Consider the following 16,374-nt stretch of genomic DNA (forward strand, 5'->3'; position numbering starts at 1 on the left):
AAGAAGAGGAGAGCAGAGCAGTCCAGAGACTCAGAAGTACTGTACCAAAGATGCTAAGGAAAGAAAAACCAAAAAAAAAAAAAAAAAAAAATCACAGGAACAAACTAGGTGAGTTTGGCTAAAAGCTAAGGCTGGCATAGGGGAAAGAATAAATTTCTGATAGCAGTAAGAGTGCTTGGTACCTGTGGATTATTACATTTACATAGTCTTATTTTCTCACTCAAACTACCTCAGGAGAAAGGATGCCAGAGAAGGCCCTGTGTGGCAGCAGTGTCTAAGACAGGCCATTCTGCCACTAAGGGATGAGGGACACTTGGTAGGAACGTTTAACCCCAGCTAATAAGAGTACCAGTCAAAATGGTGTAAGGCACCATATGCTTACACAAACTCATTAAATCGTAACATAATCTAGCCATGTACCATCATGTTGTAGCAACTGCATCTTTCCTATTATGCTAGTGAGAGAGTAACAGGATAAATGTCAAGGAGTTCCAATTAGCATGTCTTTGCTTATATGCAAGAACAAGAATAGGACGGACTTAAAACAGCATCCTTCTTAGAGAGAGAAAAGCTCAAGAGCTCCCTACAAACTGGCGAGCTACTGGTAGTTATTGATTCTAGAGGTAAGTCAGTTTGTTTGTGTGATCCCTGGTAGGGTGACAATACTCTAGAGAATGGCTCCACACCCATAGGTATGCGTAGAACAAATTGAACTTGTGGATTATTTTTTTAAAAAAGAGAGAGGAAATGACAAAAGTTAGAATGGGGTAGGAGATCAGGGTGGACCTGAGAGGAGTAAGGGAGAGGAATGAGGGGTGAATATGATGAAAATACAGTGCGGTTATGTATGAAATTCCTGAAACATTGGACATGACAGCACACCTCACCTCTATAAACCTCACACCAGCAGAGCAAACAGGCAGATTCCTGAAGCATGATGCCCAACCAGTGAGGCAGAATGGGTAAACTCCAGGTTCAGCAAAAGATCCTATCTCAATAATACAGAGTGACAGAGGAGGTCACCTGATGTCAACCTCTGTCCTTCACACACACCCCAAAAAACTTAGATGAAATGAACCTTCTCCTTGAATATATAAACTACCAAAAAACAAAAAACAAACAAACAAAAAAACCCAAAACCTATATAGCCCAGTACCTATTTAAGAAATTGGATTTGCACTTAGAAAATATGCCAACAAAGAAAATTCTTCACCAGGATGACTTCACTGCCAACTTGACTAACCATCCCAAGAGAAAACAATGAGGTTTTCTCAATTTACTTCAGAATCTGAACTAGAAGAAAACATTCCCCAAACTATTTCACAGGTCAAAAATTATCCTAATGTACAAGCCAGAAAATTAAGTAACAAGGTAAGAGAAATACATGCTCTTATTCCTCATGAAGAGAGAGAGAGATGAAAAGGATTCTTAGTAGTGCATGAGCAAATACTACACCATCAGAAGGTGTAGTCACAGGCGACTACATAGGAATGAAACAGCACTTGATGAGGCTCATGTCCAAAAGCTAGAATGAGCTAGAAACAGAACAGGCATCCTGTCACTAATGCAGCTGATATCATAGTTAATCATGAAAGGTGGAAGACTTTTCCTCAATACTGAAACAAGACAGAGTCTGTGGCTCTAACAGCTCTTCGGCAGCATCATACCCAAAGCCTTAGTCAATATAATAACCAAAAAACATAAACTATCCACAGATGATTATAATATTAAAAACTCAAAGTTTCTATGAAAAGAGAGAGAAAGAGACATAGAAAGAGAAAACCCAAATCTTTGAGTATATGAATTCAGCAAAGCTGCTAGATACAAGGACAATACAGAAAAATCAACTGCATTTCTAATGACCTAAAAATCTAATGGATTTGCTTTTCTTTCTTTTTTTTAAAAAAGAATTATTTTATTATACATATACACACACATATATACATATGTGTACACACACACACACATATATTGTAGCTGTCTTCAGACACACCAGAAGAGGGCATCAGATCCCATTACAGATGGTTGTGAGCCACCATGTGGTTACTGGGAATTGAACTCAGGACTTCTAGAAGAGCAGTCAGTGCTCTTAAAAAAAAAAAAAAAATCACTGAGCCATCTCTTCAGCCCAAGAGTAAAAATTTACCATTTACAGAGCTGGAGAGATGATTCGGTGGTTGAAGAGCACTTGTTATACTTACAGAAGACACGAATTCAGTTTCCAGCACCCACATGTTGGCTCACCACTAGTTCAAAACGATCCAAGCTGACGAACTCAGGCACCATGAATGTGGTACATAATACATACATGCAGGCAAAATGTTTATATAGATAAACAGAATAAATCTTTTTAAAAATTAAGTATCATTCACAATAGCACCGAGCCATAAAATCTAACACAGAGATACAGAATCTGTGCATCAATGAAAGCCTTAAGAGGGGCTGGTGAGATGGCTCAGTGGGTAAGAGCACCCGACTGTTCTTCCGAAGGTCCAGAGTTCAAATCCCAGCAACCACATGGTGGCTCACAACCACCCGTAACAAGACCTGACGCCCTCTTCTGCTCTTCTGGAATGTCTGAAGACAGCTACAGTGTACTTACATATAATAAATAAATCTTTAAAAAAAAAAAAAAAAAGAAAGAAAGAAAGCAAGCAAGCAAGCAAGCCTTAAGAGGGAAAGAGCTCATGGAACTTGTAAGTACGCAGCAGTCAGGAGACCGAGTGTTTCTAAGATACAGCCACTGCTAACTACTAAGAGCCAGTGAGAATTCCTGACAGCCTTATGACATGCTGATTCTAAGCCATGTTTGGCTACACAAAGAAAGATCACCATGATTCTGTCAAAGGTGCCAAGGCAACACAAGGTAGATGGGATGGCCTTTTCAACACCTGAGGAGAGAACAAGACATCCGTGTGTAAAACTGCAACCTCAGGGAATATTTAAAGCTTTTATTAAAAACAACAACAAGAAGCCCTAACTCAGCTGGGAGGTGGTGGCTCACACTGTTAATTCCAGCACTTGGGAGACAGATACAGGTGGATTGCTGTAAAATCTTTTTTTTTGTTTTGTTTTATTTATTATTATATTTAAGTACACTGTAGCTGTCTTTGGACGCACCAGAAGAGGGTGTCAGATCTCATTATAGATGGCTGTGAGCCACCATGTGGTTGCTGGGATTTAAATTCAGGACCTTAGGAAGGGCAGTCAGTGAGTGCTCTTAACAGCTGAGCCATCTCTTCAGCCCAGCAAGATCTCTGTAAATTCAAGACCAGCCCAGTCTACACTAAGCAAGTTCCAGAACAGCCAGGAAGGATTACACAGAGAAACTCTGTGTGTAAACACTGAAAACAAAACAAAACAAACAAACAAACAAAAAAAAAAACCAAACTAATTCAAAATACATCACAGACCTAAATATAACATCCCAAATCACAAAACTTCTGGAAGAAAACCCAAAGAGAAACCTTAGTGCTGACATCATTCTCCCACAGAGGGTTTTGACTGCACTGCATCCTCCAGAGCATTTCATCCACAAGGCCCCCAAATAGAGCCCTGCTGCCATTGCCCAAGCAGCTCCACTCAGGAGGAGCCACTCAAAGTGCCTGCTGCTGTGCTTTGAAAACGTACTCAGGAAAAAAGAAACGTGTTCTCAAAGTAAAATACTAATGCTGAAGACTTATGTAAGAAAGGAATATAAAACGTTTCCCTAGTCATTTAACGCCAAGAACATGCTGAAATAGTAACGTACTGGACACCTGAGTTAAATAAAAGACTTTCAATTTAATTTCAAATGTTTCTTTTTATTTGCTGAAATGTAGTTACTAGAACATTTAAATTTAAAATGTTCCATTATATTTCCTTTAAAAATGTTTTAAATTTTTTACTTTATGTTCAAGAGTGACTGTCTGCATGTGTGTCTGTGTCACTTGCATGCTTGGTGCCCATGGAGGCCTGAAAAGAGCAACAGATCTCCTGACACTGGAGTTAAATCTGTATGGTTGTGAGCTACTATGTGGGTTCTGGGCATCGAACCTGGGTCCTCTGGAAGAGCAACCAGATGGCTCTTAACCCCTGAGCCATCTCTCCAGCCCCTTCCATTCTGTTTCTATTAGACAGAGCTGCTGTAGGAAGTTAAGAATGCTAGTCATAGCAAAATAACCAAAACACAAGATTTCATAAGATATGTTAGTATCACTAGGTCAGCTTTTACATAGCTTTTCCTGTCCTAGATTTTTCTGTTGTATTAAAATAAATAAATTTATAAAGTTACTTTTCAAAGAATTTGTGATTTTCCAACTGAAAGTATCGTAGCTCCTACTTTATTCCAGCAGCATCTGTAATGCCATCTTTGAAAAAATAACAGTATGTTCAGTAGAATTCTCATGGCCATTCTTTTACTTTCTCTATGCATGTGTATAACACACTAGCTAGCTTTTATAAACTACTTCATTCCTGAATTACACAGATATTACACATATAACACTGTCTCAAATAAAGGAGAATACATTTTAATAAGGGAAGTTCTCACTGAAATAATAAAGAAAGGAAATACATTTTTACTGTCGTGAAATCAGATATTCACTTATTAACTCAACTGCCACTGAGGCTTCACTTTAGCTGAGATGTCAAAGGTGTTTCACTGTGCTGCTACACTAACCTCCAGGAAGATGTGGGTCTCTACCAGGAGCAGTAAAAGGCACTTCCACACACACATTCCCCTGGCACAGCAGAGCCCCTACCACATAAAAGGCAGAAAGGAGGATTCTGTTGGAAAACTTTACTTCTACAAACAGTTAAGTAGGCTGAATTTCTAACTTCCTCCCACATGTGAGGGACAACTACAACAGGGACAAGTTTGCCAGCTAAGAGGTTCAATAAAACTAGACCATCAAAATCCAGACGAAAACAGAAATAATGACACTGGAGATCAGAGAGCAAGGCCTTGAACAGTCCCAGGAGGCACGTTAGGTTGTGCAGCTTCCTCATATGGGCAGGAACTAACAATTTAAGAATAACATTATCCACGTGACTCTTCTGTGTGATAACTATTTCAGGCTACTACTGATGGCATCTAAGGCATGAGTGACATGTATGAGGAAAAGAGAAATTGTGATAACCAGAAGCTGTCTGGAAATAAAATTGAGAAGATGTGAAGGAAGTAAGAGGCAGAGAATGCCAGTTTGCTAGTGGGAACAGGTGTCCAACTACTGGTGCCACTTCTTATAGAACAACAGCTCTCAACTTGTAGGCCTCCATCCCTTTGGCAGTCACCTATCAGATATCCTGCACATTAGATACTGACATTATGATTCATAACAGCAGCAAAACTACAGCTATGCAACAGCAACAACAATAATTTTATGGTTGGGGGTCACATCATGAGCTAGCTGTATTACAGGGTCACAGCATCAGGATGGCTGAGAAGCACTGCGCTACAGCAATGGTGGAAGGGAGAAACCCAAGTGTGATTTCAGAAGTTGTAACTGAGGTACATGAGACAGTTGAGAGAAAAAGTTTAGTTGGATATTCACAGAGGCCTGGGCTCCTCTATTATTTGATGAGCCTGCTTAAGTACATGTGAATTAAAACAAAACAAATCAAAAATGGAAACACATCAGGGCTGGAGTAGAGCTTTGAGAAACCTGAAGCCTGGGCAGACAAGAAGTCACCTACAAGAGACAAAGAAGGAAAAACAAAACCAGGGAATAAAAGCAGCCAAAGAAGAAAGTCTTTGAGGTGGGAAGGGGTTATTAATGACAAGGATAGCTGAGATATCAAGCTAGAAGAACACAACTTGTTCACAGATTTCAGTTTTGAAGATGAGTAAGCATGTACACCAGACGCTTGTGGCTTGCATCAGGAAACACAGCGAGAATAATCAATAATGTCTGGGAAGGAGAAAGGAGATACAGCGGTACCCACATGTAAAACTGGGTCCATGGAACTTCATTTGATTTACAGTTTAAGTTGGATAAATACCTGAATTTCTTTAAGGACTAAAAGATGGACTCTGACTCCTATCAAGAAGCTTTAAAAAATATAAAAGACTGAAATTTGAATGTCCTTTGACTGTGGAGTATAGGCAAACACACGTGCCTCATATGCTGAGAACTGGTGTCCCAAACAACCAGAAAGGGGCCTCTTGCGAAGCTTCACCAAGGCCAAGTATGATGAACACCATGAGTGCCATACCACTGCCAGCAACTGTATGTAGCAACAATGCTGCTGTTCTAACCAGAGCACACCTATGGCTGGCTCTGGTTGTGGTTTCTGCCAGGAGCTACCTCTCATAGTCCTCCCATTGTATTAGAGGCATTCTGTTGTAGTCTTGCTAAAAATTCTGAAAGATTCCTAACTTCATGCAATAAGCTTGCTCTTTTTTCCTTTCTTTGAGACAGGGTCTCAGGTATCCCAGACTCACCTCAAATGCACTCTATAGCTCAGGATGACCTTGAACTTCTGATCCTCCTGCATCCTACTGCAGAGTGCTGGGGTGACAGCAGTGTGCCAAATTGACACTAGATATAGAACCTAGGGCTTCATGCATGCTAAACATGCATTCTATCAACTGAGCTACATCCTTAGCCCAGTAAATATACTTTTAGCTTATATAGGACAGTCAGTGTCTGTTGTTCCACCTACGACATCTGACCATTCAAGTAACTACGACAAAAGATATGTACAGTAGAAATGGCTGCCGAGACATGAGGTTTGAAATTGACATAGACAGTGTCAATAAGCTAGCAGAGGCAGGACGACTGGAGTACTTCTGTTTTGTTTTAAACTGTCTCTCTGTCTCTGTCTCTGTCTCTCAATGTGTGTGTGTGTGTGTGTGTGTGTGTGTGTGTCTAGCTCTAGTTCTGTATCCTCTTGCCTCTGCCTCTTAAGTACTGGCACCATGAATATGGGCCACCATGACAGGATTTAAGTACTTTCCAAAGGAAAGATAAAGAATAGGGTAAGATACTTTGTCATTGGTCTATCAATTCATTGTCCCCTCTAATCTTTGAAATGAGCATCAATTTTATTGAGTTGAAAAACTCTCCCTTAAAAATTCACTAAGACCGGGTGGTGGTGGCGCACGCCTTTAATCATTTGGGAGGCAGAAGCAGGCCGATTTCTGAGTTCAAGGCCAGCCTGGTCTACAAAGTGAGTTCCAGGACAGCCAGGGCTATACAGAGAAACCCTGTCTCGAAAAAACAAAACAAACAAACAAACAAAAAATTCACTAAGGACAGAAAAAAGAAAGCAAGAGAGAAAAGTAGTAAGACAGAGATTTTAAAAAGGTATATGTGAATTTTCTGTTTACAAGAACAAACAAAAATACATTGAAAACAAAGAATTCTTAGAACTCAATCACAGGATGATGATGCAACCATAAGATGAACACCTGAGCAGGCACCTCACACAAAAATATGCCCATTATCAGCTACATCACTCCCATGAGATTGGCCTTAAAGAGAGTGGGAGACAATTACAAGTGTCAGCCAGGGTGTGAAAGAGTAGCATCCCTCCATCATAAACAGACAAGGAACACTAGCAAGGATGCAGAAAAATCTGCAACCAACACACAAGCACAAAGATAGACAAATGACAACACAGATTGAGAAACTGTAGCCATTCACCACTAATGAGAAAATAGTCCCAGCACTAAGAGGCAGAGGCAGGTGGATCTCTGAGTTCCAGGCCAGCCTGGTCTCCATAGTGAGTTCCAAGACAGCCAGAGTACACATTGATATCCCTTCTCAAAAAAACGAAAAATAAAATAAAACAATTTGTTAGTTTCTTAAAAATATAACATTCAAATTAAAACTTCCACTCTTAGGTACCCACCCAAGATAAATGAAAACATAAGAGAACTGTGAGCAGATGTCACATACACAATAATCTTTTTTTTAATTGGATATTTTCTTTATATAAGCAATATTCTTAATGTTCTTAAATTACCCATCAGCTACTGAACAAGCACATTTATAAACAATGGAAATACTAAGCAATAAAAAGGAAAGGTATAGCAATACCTGCTACACATGAACTTCAACAATTTACGTTAAGTCAAAGGGATAAGACACAAAAGACCACAAGCTACTGTTGGTTCTGTGTTTCATCTATCAGGAACTAAGAATGTAGTTTAGTGATAGTGTGCTTATATGTTCAAGATCTGGTTTCAATCTCTAGCATGGAAGAAGGGAGGAAGGAGGGGAGAAGAGAAAAAGAGGGAAAAGGAAGTGAGAAGGAAAAAGGGAAGGAGAGAATGTAAAAATATAGGTCAGAAGTGGCAGCACACATCTGTAATTCCAATAATTAGCTGATAGAGACAAGAGGAACTGGCGCTAAAAGGCAGCCTGGAACATACATAGCCAGATACCATCTTTAAAAACAGATTTAAAAAAAAAAAAAAAAAAAAAAGAATAACTTGGTAAAAGGCAGAAAACTAGTTGATGGTGTTCAAAATACAAAGGTCTAAGTGAAGGTAATACAAACAAACAAAAAAATCATAGAAGTTGGCTTGGGCTTAAAATAGAGTTGTCAAATAGGATCTAAGACCAGCTAGTAGCACCCTCTGAAACACACACAGTGGGATTCCATTCCAAGAACCAGGAAAAGAAGTAACTAACTAAATAAGCCCCCAGGAAAGCAGCTAGCTAGCTGAAGACCAAAACAGGAACAATAGACCTTGCAGGTTAAGGTTTCTGTTTGCAGCTAAGACAGTTAAAGTTTCCTTTGTCCTGTGCAGGTTGAAATTTCTGTTTGTAGGTAAAGAATAAGTTCCTGTGTCAAGTCCCTGCAAGTTAAGGTTTCTATCTGTAATTAAAAGTAAGTTCCTGTTTCTTAGATCTAGGTAAACTTCAAAACATGTTTTTCACCCCCACACTAACCTTGGGACCCCATTCCCATGATTGCCTTCCCTTTGTTCCTTCCCAGTTCCTTCCCTTCCATTGTACCTTTCTAACAATGCAAACAGCCAGCCCTCTCTGTGAACACTTATCTCTCTGATAAAAGGGAACTCAAGAGGAAGGCAGGGGCTGCTCTCTAAAATCCTGACGGAGGGAAAGGCTGGGCAGCCCAGGTGCACCCCAAAATACTATCTTCAATTGGACAATCACGGATTTGGTCTTTCTCACAATTTTCACTAGAACTAAGAACAAAAATGATTTAATAACCTCAAAGATAGACTCTTGGTTACTTCAAATAATCAAAGATTCTCTAAAATTCCTATCATCAAAAACAAAGAACACTACTCTTTTTAAAAAGATAATGGGTGACTTCACTGTCCCTTTTCCTCCCTGATGCCCTCATGAATCCTATCTGGGGCAAAGCACTACACTTGTAATTTAATGTTACTCTATGCTTATAGAGGGCTTTGTTTGTTTTGTCCTTGGGGGTAGAGAGTTGGGGGTGTGCTTATTCATTAGATAAGAAAAAGACTTACCAGTGAACTTACTTTGAGAACAATTTACAACCATACTTCAGCTTAGCTTTCACTCATAAACTCCTGGCTGACCTTCATTTAATAATCATGCTATCTAGGTACCCTTCCTAAAACAGTTGACAAGGGAAGCTAAGTGCACTGGCTAATCCTGGTTTTCAAATGAACTAGGGCAGGAATCTGCTCATTTGCAACCCACTGGGCTCACCTGTGAGGCACTCTCTTGATAAGCTTATCCGAAGCAATCATCTATCCTGTTGCTGCTGCAACCCTTCACCAATATTAGAACCAACTTGAGGCCTCCGAGACAGAATGAAGACCAGCAGCTCCCCAGGAATTCTCCAAGGCACAAGCCTGGTACTGCTGAAGCACCTAGCCACATGGACTGACCTGAGATGGCTTCTCAGCTCTCCAGCCTGAGTCACTGTTGGACTACCTAGACTGGCCTGTGCTATGAAAGCTATCGAAAAATCTCACATTAATATACATATATTCTCTCCATTAGTTGTTCCTTTGGAGAACCCTGACTTATACAAAACAAGCACCTCACAAACTCCCTCGTGTGCCAAGGGCCTGCTGACTTCCTTCCATCACAAGGTCCCAGATGACCTTGCAATGGTGGGACATAATTATATATTGTCTAAGCTGGCAAAATGTGAGTTAGAGTACTTGTTTCTATAAAAAGTATATTACAAAGAGGAAAAAAAAAGGTTAAATGTTTTGATACAATTTAAGATAGTTTACTGAAAACAAGAAAAGTAGATGCAAGACTACTGTAAAAGACTTGGGGAAGTTAGACACTAAAATATGACTCACAGATTGGGTCTTTAAGGACTTCATTTTAGGGCTGGAGAGATGGCTCAGGAGTTAGGAGCAGTACAGCTCTCAAGAGGACCCAGACTGAATCCCAGCACTCAGCTGGCAGATAACAACTGTCTGAAGCTCTAGTTCCAGGGGGTCCAACACCCTCCTCTAGCCTCTGTGGGTACTGAATGCACTTGGTACACAGACATATATGCAGGCATACACATAAAATAAAAATGTAAAAAAAAGTGCTTCTTTCATTAAAAAAACCCTCAAACTTGACATCATAAATGTATGGTATATATAAGACAAACTGATTGATATACATAGCTAATCCATGCACGCCAGTCATAGCAGACTGTGGCCCAAGATCATGGTTTTTTGACTCTAATAATACTGTTAGCTTGGATGGGAGAATTTTCTGTTGGGATAGAGAGATACTGTTTGATGCCCTCAGCACCTTTACTCCGGTAGTGACAATCAAAACGGCCCACAAGCACTGTCCACTACTCAAGTTGAGAGATACAGCTCTGGATCAGTTAGTGTAAACAAATGACCATATATTTTTATTAAAATAAAATATTTGGGGAATCACTTTTTAATGATTTTTGCTATATTAACTTTGTTTTCATTCCCTGACCACTCTTGTTCAAATGAAGTCATTAAAGATGACTTTTGTTCACTTACCAGGAAGCCAGAGCACAATCCTTCAACAAGTGAACTGCCAAGGAAGATAGTCTTGCTGGGCAGTGGAGGTGCACACCTTTAATCCCAGCATTTGGGAGGCAGAGGCAGGCGGATTTCTGAGTTCGAGGTCAACCTGGTCTACAGAGTGAGTTCCAGGACTGCCAGGACTACACAGAGAAACCCTGTCTCGAAAAACCAAAAAAATAAAATAAAATAAAATAAAATAAATAAAAAAATAAAATAAAATAAAAAATGATCGTCTTACTTGATTTTCAGGGTTCTCATCTTTTCCTTATCTATTTCTGACATACCAACAAAGGCTCAGGACTCCCAAGGCCTAAGAAGCAAAGGCTGTAAAACAAAGGGATGAAGAAGAAGAGGAGAAGCAGGTCCCAGCAGGTGGGAGAGGCACAAGGACAACACTTGCTAACCCTCCAGTGAAGGCCACTGCAGGCCCACAGCACCAGATGAAAGCAGCTACACAGACATTTCAGAAGCTTTAAAGTTCACTAGCAAGTGGACAGGCAGAGTAAATGACTGTTCAGTTACTTATGATGTCCAAAAGTTTAGAAATTAAGGAAAATTAAGGAAACACAGTGACCTGTCAGCTGTTGCTGAACACTGAGAGCGGATAGAGTGAAAAAGTGAGAAAGGAGAACCACAAAGGCTTTAGTCAGCAGGAGAATCAAATCCAAAACTCAGGATAGGAGTCCCTTCAGACACAAGGCATGGATGCTAAACCACTAAAAACCCAATGTGCCTTAAAAGTAAAGACAAAGTTAGGATCATAAATAAGTCTGTAAGCAGGGCTTAAGAGTAAATGGACTGGCATAAAGTATGTCAAGATGCACTGGAAAATGCTTCCTCAGGAGGAAGGATTTAACTGGGTCGTATTAGATAAGATCCTAACTGGTAAGACAAGGATATACAGATGTGTTAACTGAGTAACATGGCAAATAGTAAGAGGGGAAATGTTGAAAACATGGGAGCATGGATAGCACACTTAAATGTATCGCAGAAAACATCTTTAGGGATAAGAAAATAAGATGCTATTCAAGGAGGAAAGAAAATATTAGAAGCTTTAAGAAGCACAGGAGTCAAAAATTATCAGAATTATCAACAGCACAATGTGAACTCAGAGTCCATACATACACGACTAACCCGACGAAAATCATTCTGAGGGTGCTGACAAAGCAGTAAGGCTGTTTGTAAGCTGCAATGATCTCAATAGGTATTTATGTGGGATGTAATTAAGTCCTACATATAAAGAAAATTAAGAAGATAATAAACACATAAAATATTAGCTAGAAAGGATTGCCTGCACTACAGAAGAATCCTAAGGGCTAAGAAGGACTTGCAGATCCTGGAAACAGAAGCACAGAACCATTAGTAATGATGTGCTGTTTTAATCTGTGCCCACCATTATCATAAGCACAGTGCAAATGCTAATACGCCCAAGAATTCTATTAGATTGATACTATTTTAAGTACATTTACTTATTATTTTACATGTGTGTTCATACACATGCACATGTGAAGGTCAGAAGACAACTTTCAGAAGCTCTCTCCTTTCACCATGTGGTTGCTGGAGATCAAACTCAGGTTGTCAAACTGGAGGCAAGCACCTTTACTGACTGAGCCATTTTACTGGTCCCAACAGATACTGTTATTTACCTTAGCTTACAAACGGAGATACTGAGACACATGGAAGTTTATACAAAGAGTAAGTTGTAAAGATTAGAGGTACATCAGAACAATCCGACTCCAAAGTCCATGCTTCTCAGCAGTTCAACCGTCTGGAAATAATCAAGACGGAGAAGAATAGTGACATACATTAAAGGGGGAAGGGCTAAGGAATTAATTACACACACACACACACACACACACACACACACACACACACACATAAACACACACACCTCTACCTTGGATTCAAGCACTATACTGCCTGCATTCTCCAAGTGTCCTATATCAATTAGAATTATTTAGTATGTTTATCGATGAGTCACATTCCTAAACTCATCCCAGATTCTAAAAATCTGGAGGTAGCACTCAGGAAAATAACGCTTTAATACTCTTTCTAGACAATACTTATGCATAAAAGCTGAGGTATCCTTTCGTTTGGTGCAGCCCATTTGCTTACAATACTTTGCTTTAGCTCCTTTCCTTTGTAATTGGACTGGATTCTTCTAGACTCTTAGCCGACTATACTTGATTTGTGTTTGTATCTAAAATTCCTAGGTTGACTTCTAATCATCTAAACTTGGATTTAGAGTTTTCAGTATTGAAATTCATGTTAACCACAATATTGAGAGAAGAACTTTCAAAAAAAAAAAAAAAAACTCTAGTTCCTTTCCTAGGCGTTATGATTCTTCTGTTAAATTTAACATACGGTAGATGGATACTGTGCGGAACAGACATGCCAACTCTTCCCCTGCCGAATCTCCGCAGAACAAGATAGTTTATATGGTAGATTTACTAGCTCAAGTCCTGATTATCGCTTCTAAAGTAGGAGGCAGAAATGTACTGGCTTTGTTTGACCTATCACAAAAGCTTATCTTTCCCCTTTATTTTATTTTATGGATATAGTTGTTTCACCTGCATGTATGTCTGTGCACCACATGCATGCAGAAGCCATGGAGGCTAGAAAAGGACATTAGATGCTGAGAATGGGGTTTCAGATGGTAAGCCATGTCTGTACTGAGAATTGAACTTGGGTCCTCTGCAAAAAAAGCAGGCAGCACTCATCTTTTAATATCTTATTTTATTTTAAGTGTATGAATGTTTTGTCTCATGTATGTCTGTGCACCACATGTACAGGGCCGGAGGAGGCCAAAAGAAAGTCTCAGATCCTCTGGGACTGAATTTATAGACAACTGTATGCTGCCTTATAGATCCTAGAAATTGAACCCAGATCCTCTCAAAGAACAGCTAGTGCTCTTAACCCCTGACCTATCTTTTCACTCACAAGGGATTTTATAAGGAAATGGTTGTCATTCTATAGAAGGTATAATCACCTAACATTCCTCATTGCCCTTGGACTTGATGAGAAATAGCAAAGAAAAAGCTGCTTTAATTAAAGCTACATCTACAGTACTATTCTGTCATCTTTCTGGCTTGTCTGAGATGACTAGGATTAAAAAAAAATGCTAAAGTACAATGTGGTTCTTTTGCCATTTCTTACAAATTGACTCTTGAAGAAAAGAGAATAAAGGCAAAGAATTCATTTCTGCATCACCAAGTAGCACTCAGCATACATTCTCAGACTTGGTGCCTGTAAATGCCCCCATTCAATCCCACCAAGGAACCTCATGCACACAAGACCCAAAAACACACTTATAGATGATTTTCTCTGGAGTTTTACTCACTCTAACCACACAGAATAAGGACAGACATGAAACTCACTGTCAGTGCATTTACATTCCTCCCCTGTCAACAGAACAAAAAGAACCATACTTCCACCACTAAGAGGTAAGCTTTAGTTGAAGAATCAGTTCCAACAGCACTACAGTAAACCACACCCATCTATAATATACAAGTCAGTGTAATGGGGAAGAGGAGACTACAGAACTCAGCAAGGCAGACAGAAGCAGAAGGGGGAAGTGAGACAAGAAACCATATTCCAGACTAAGGGGTAGAGACTAGCTTCTAAGATTCCCAACAATGTTCTTCATTTAAAGGCTAGGTTCCTCTGACCTCTATCCATGCACCCTGGCAAGCATATATGTAAGTGCATGTACACACACACACACACACACACACACACACACACACACAATTAAAAAAAAAAACATCTAGTTTCAATCTCAAGCAGCTATACCCTTATATTTTTCTTTGGAGCCAAATAATTCCTAATTAATACATTAAAACATTATTTATTTACTTATTTTAGAATATATACAAAAAAAGGTGAAATCAGATAAATACAAGGAGGAAAAATCAAGTATCAGGAAGAAAATGGACCCGCGGGTAGCTGAAAGCCTTGCATGGCTGAATCTGACTTACCAGGAAGCTTCACTGATATTTATCTTAGTCTTGCCAACAAAACAACTTTCAAATTCATTCTTTGGGGTTTTTTTCCAGAGCAAATTATCAATGCCAACAATTAAAAATACCTCAAACTTCAAAGACAAAAAAAAAAAAAAATCACATGGCCTATCTTGTGTTAATATCACAGAGCTGTGACATTTAAAAATTCTCTAAATCACACTTCCAAAGATAAGCAGCCCTATAACTATGCTTTAACCTGTTAAATCCTTCTGGGACCCAAACTAAGGGTAGCAGTACCTAAACTTCTCTCTCCTTTATTCTTTAAATCTTCATTTATTTTTCCAGAAATAATTTCAAAAGTACTTTCTTTGTAGCTAACTTCCTTCTAAGTCCAAAACAAGACTCCGGCCGGCAGGTGTTCCACTCTACCTGGCAGGTCTGCACTAACCCCAAGTCCAACATGGCACTGAATAGGTGTAATGTGGTCAAATAATACAGACTTTCTGCTTTGGTGAGAAATGGATCAGCTGGGTGTAGTGGCAAGCACCTCTGATCCTAGCAGTCAGAATGTGAGAGAAGAGAATCAAGAGTTCACTCTGGCTACAGAACAAGGTCCTGCATCAAGAGAGGGAAGAGAGAAAAGCTGGAAGGGAGGAATTCATCTTAATTTTACACATTTACTGAAAATTTCACTATTATTGTTAGATTTCATTAACAATGCGTACTAACACTATAATCATTTGTTTAAGCAAAGTTTATTCATGTTTTACTGTTGTTGTTTTGGGTTTTGTGAGCCAGGGTCTCTTATAGCCCATGCTGGCCTCATAAAAAGATGACCTTGAACTCTTAACCCTCTTGACTGCTAGTACTATGTCCTAGGGTTTGTTCTGTGCTATGCTGTTTTCAAATTCTTATAACAAGAAAACCTAATTATTTTTCATAAAACTTTCTATCTGCACCAAAGAATTTCTGAAATACTACAGAGACAAAAGAGTGAAATTCCTGATCCAACAATTGGTACTTGTGGGGTTTTAAATGAAAATATGTCCCTTAGGCTCATATATTTGGACACTTGTTACCAGTTGGAGATGCTATTTGGGAAAATTTAGGAAGTACATCCTTGTTGGAAGAAGGATGCCATTAACTTTGAGAGTTGTTTTCTGTCTCTGCTTTGTGCTAACCTTAGAGGATGTGAGCTCTCAGCCTTCGACTCCAGCTGCCAGCCTGCAGGCATGCCTCCCCACCATGATGGATCCTCATCTCTCGGCAACTGTAAACTCAAATAAAGTTTCCTTCTATTAGTTGCCTTGGCCATGGTGTTTTATCACAGCAATAGAAAAGCAGCTAATTGGGCTGGAAAGATGGCTCAGCTGTTAAGAGCACTGACTGCTGCTCTTCCAGAGGCCCTGAGTTCAATTCCCACCAACCACATGGTAGCTCACAACCATCTGTAAATAGGAT

At 39.5% G+C, this 16,374-nt stretch overlaps 1 protein-coding gene across 12 annotated transcripts in view; it reads right to left on the reverse strand.

Moving 5' to 3' along the window:
* Positions 1-16,374, reverse strand: part of Hmbox1 (homeobox containing 1) — a 135,016-nt gene that overhangs the window by 112,340 nt on the left and 6,302 nt on the right. The gene's annotated exons all lie outside the window — the stretch shown is intronic.

Source organism: Mus pahari, chromosome 8 (assembly GCF_900095145.1).
Source record: "Mus pahari chromosome 8, PAHARI_EIJ_v1.1, whole genome shotgun sequence".
NCBI classification, from domain to species: domain Eukaryota; kingdom Metazoa; phylum Chordata; class Mammalia; order Rodentia; family Muridae; genus Mus; species Mus pahari.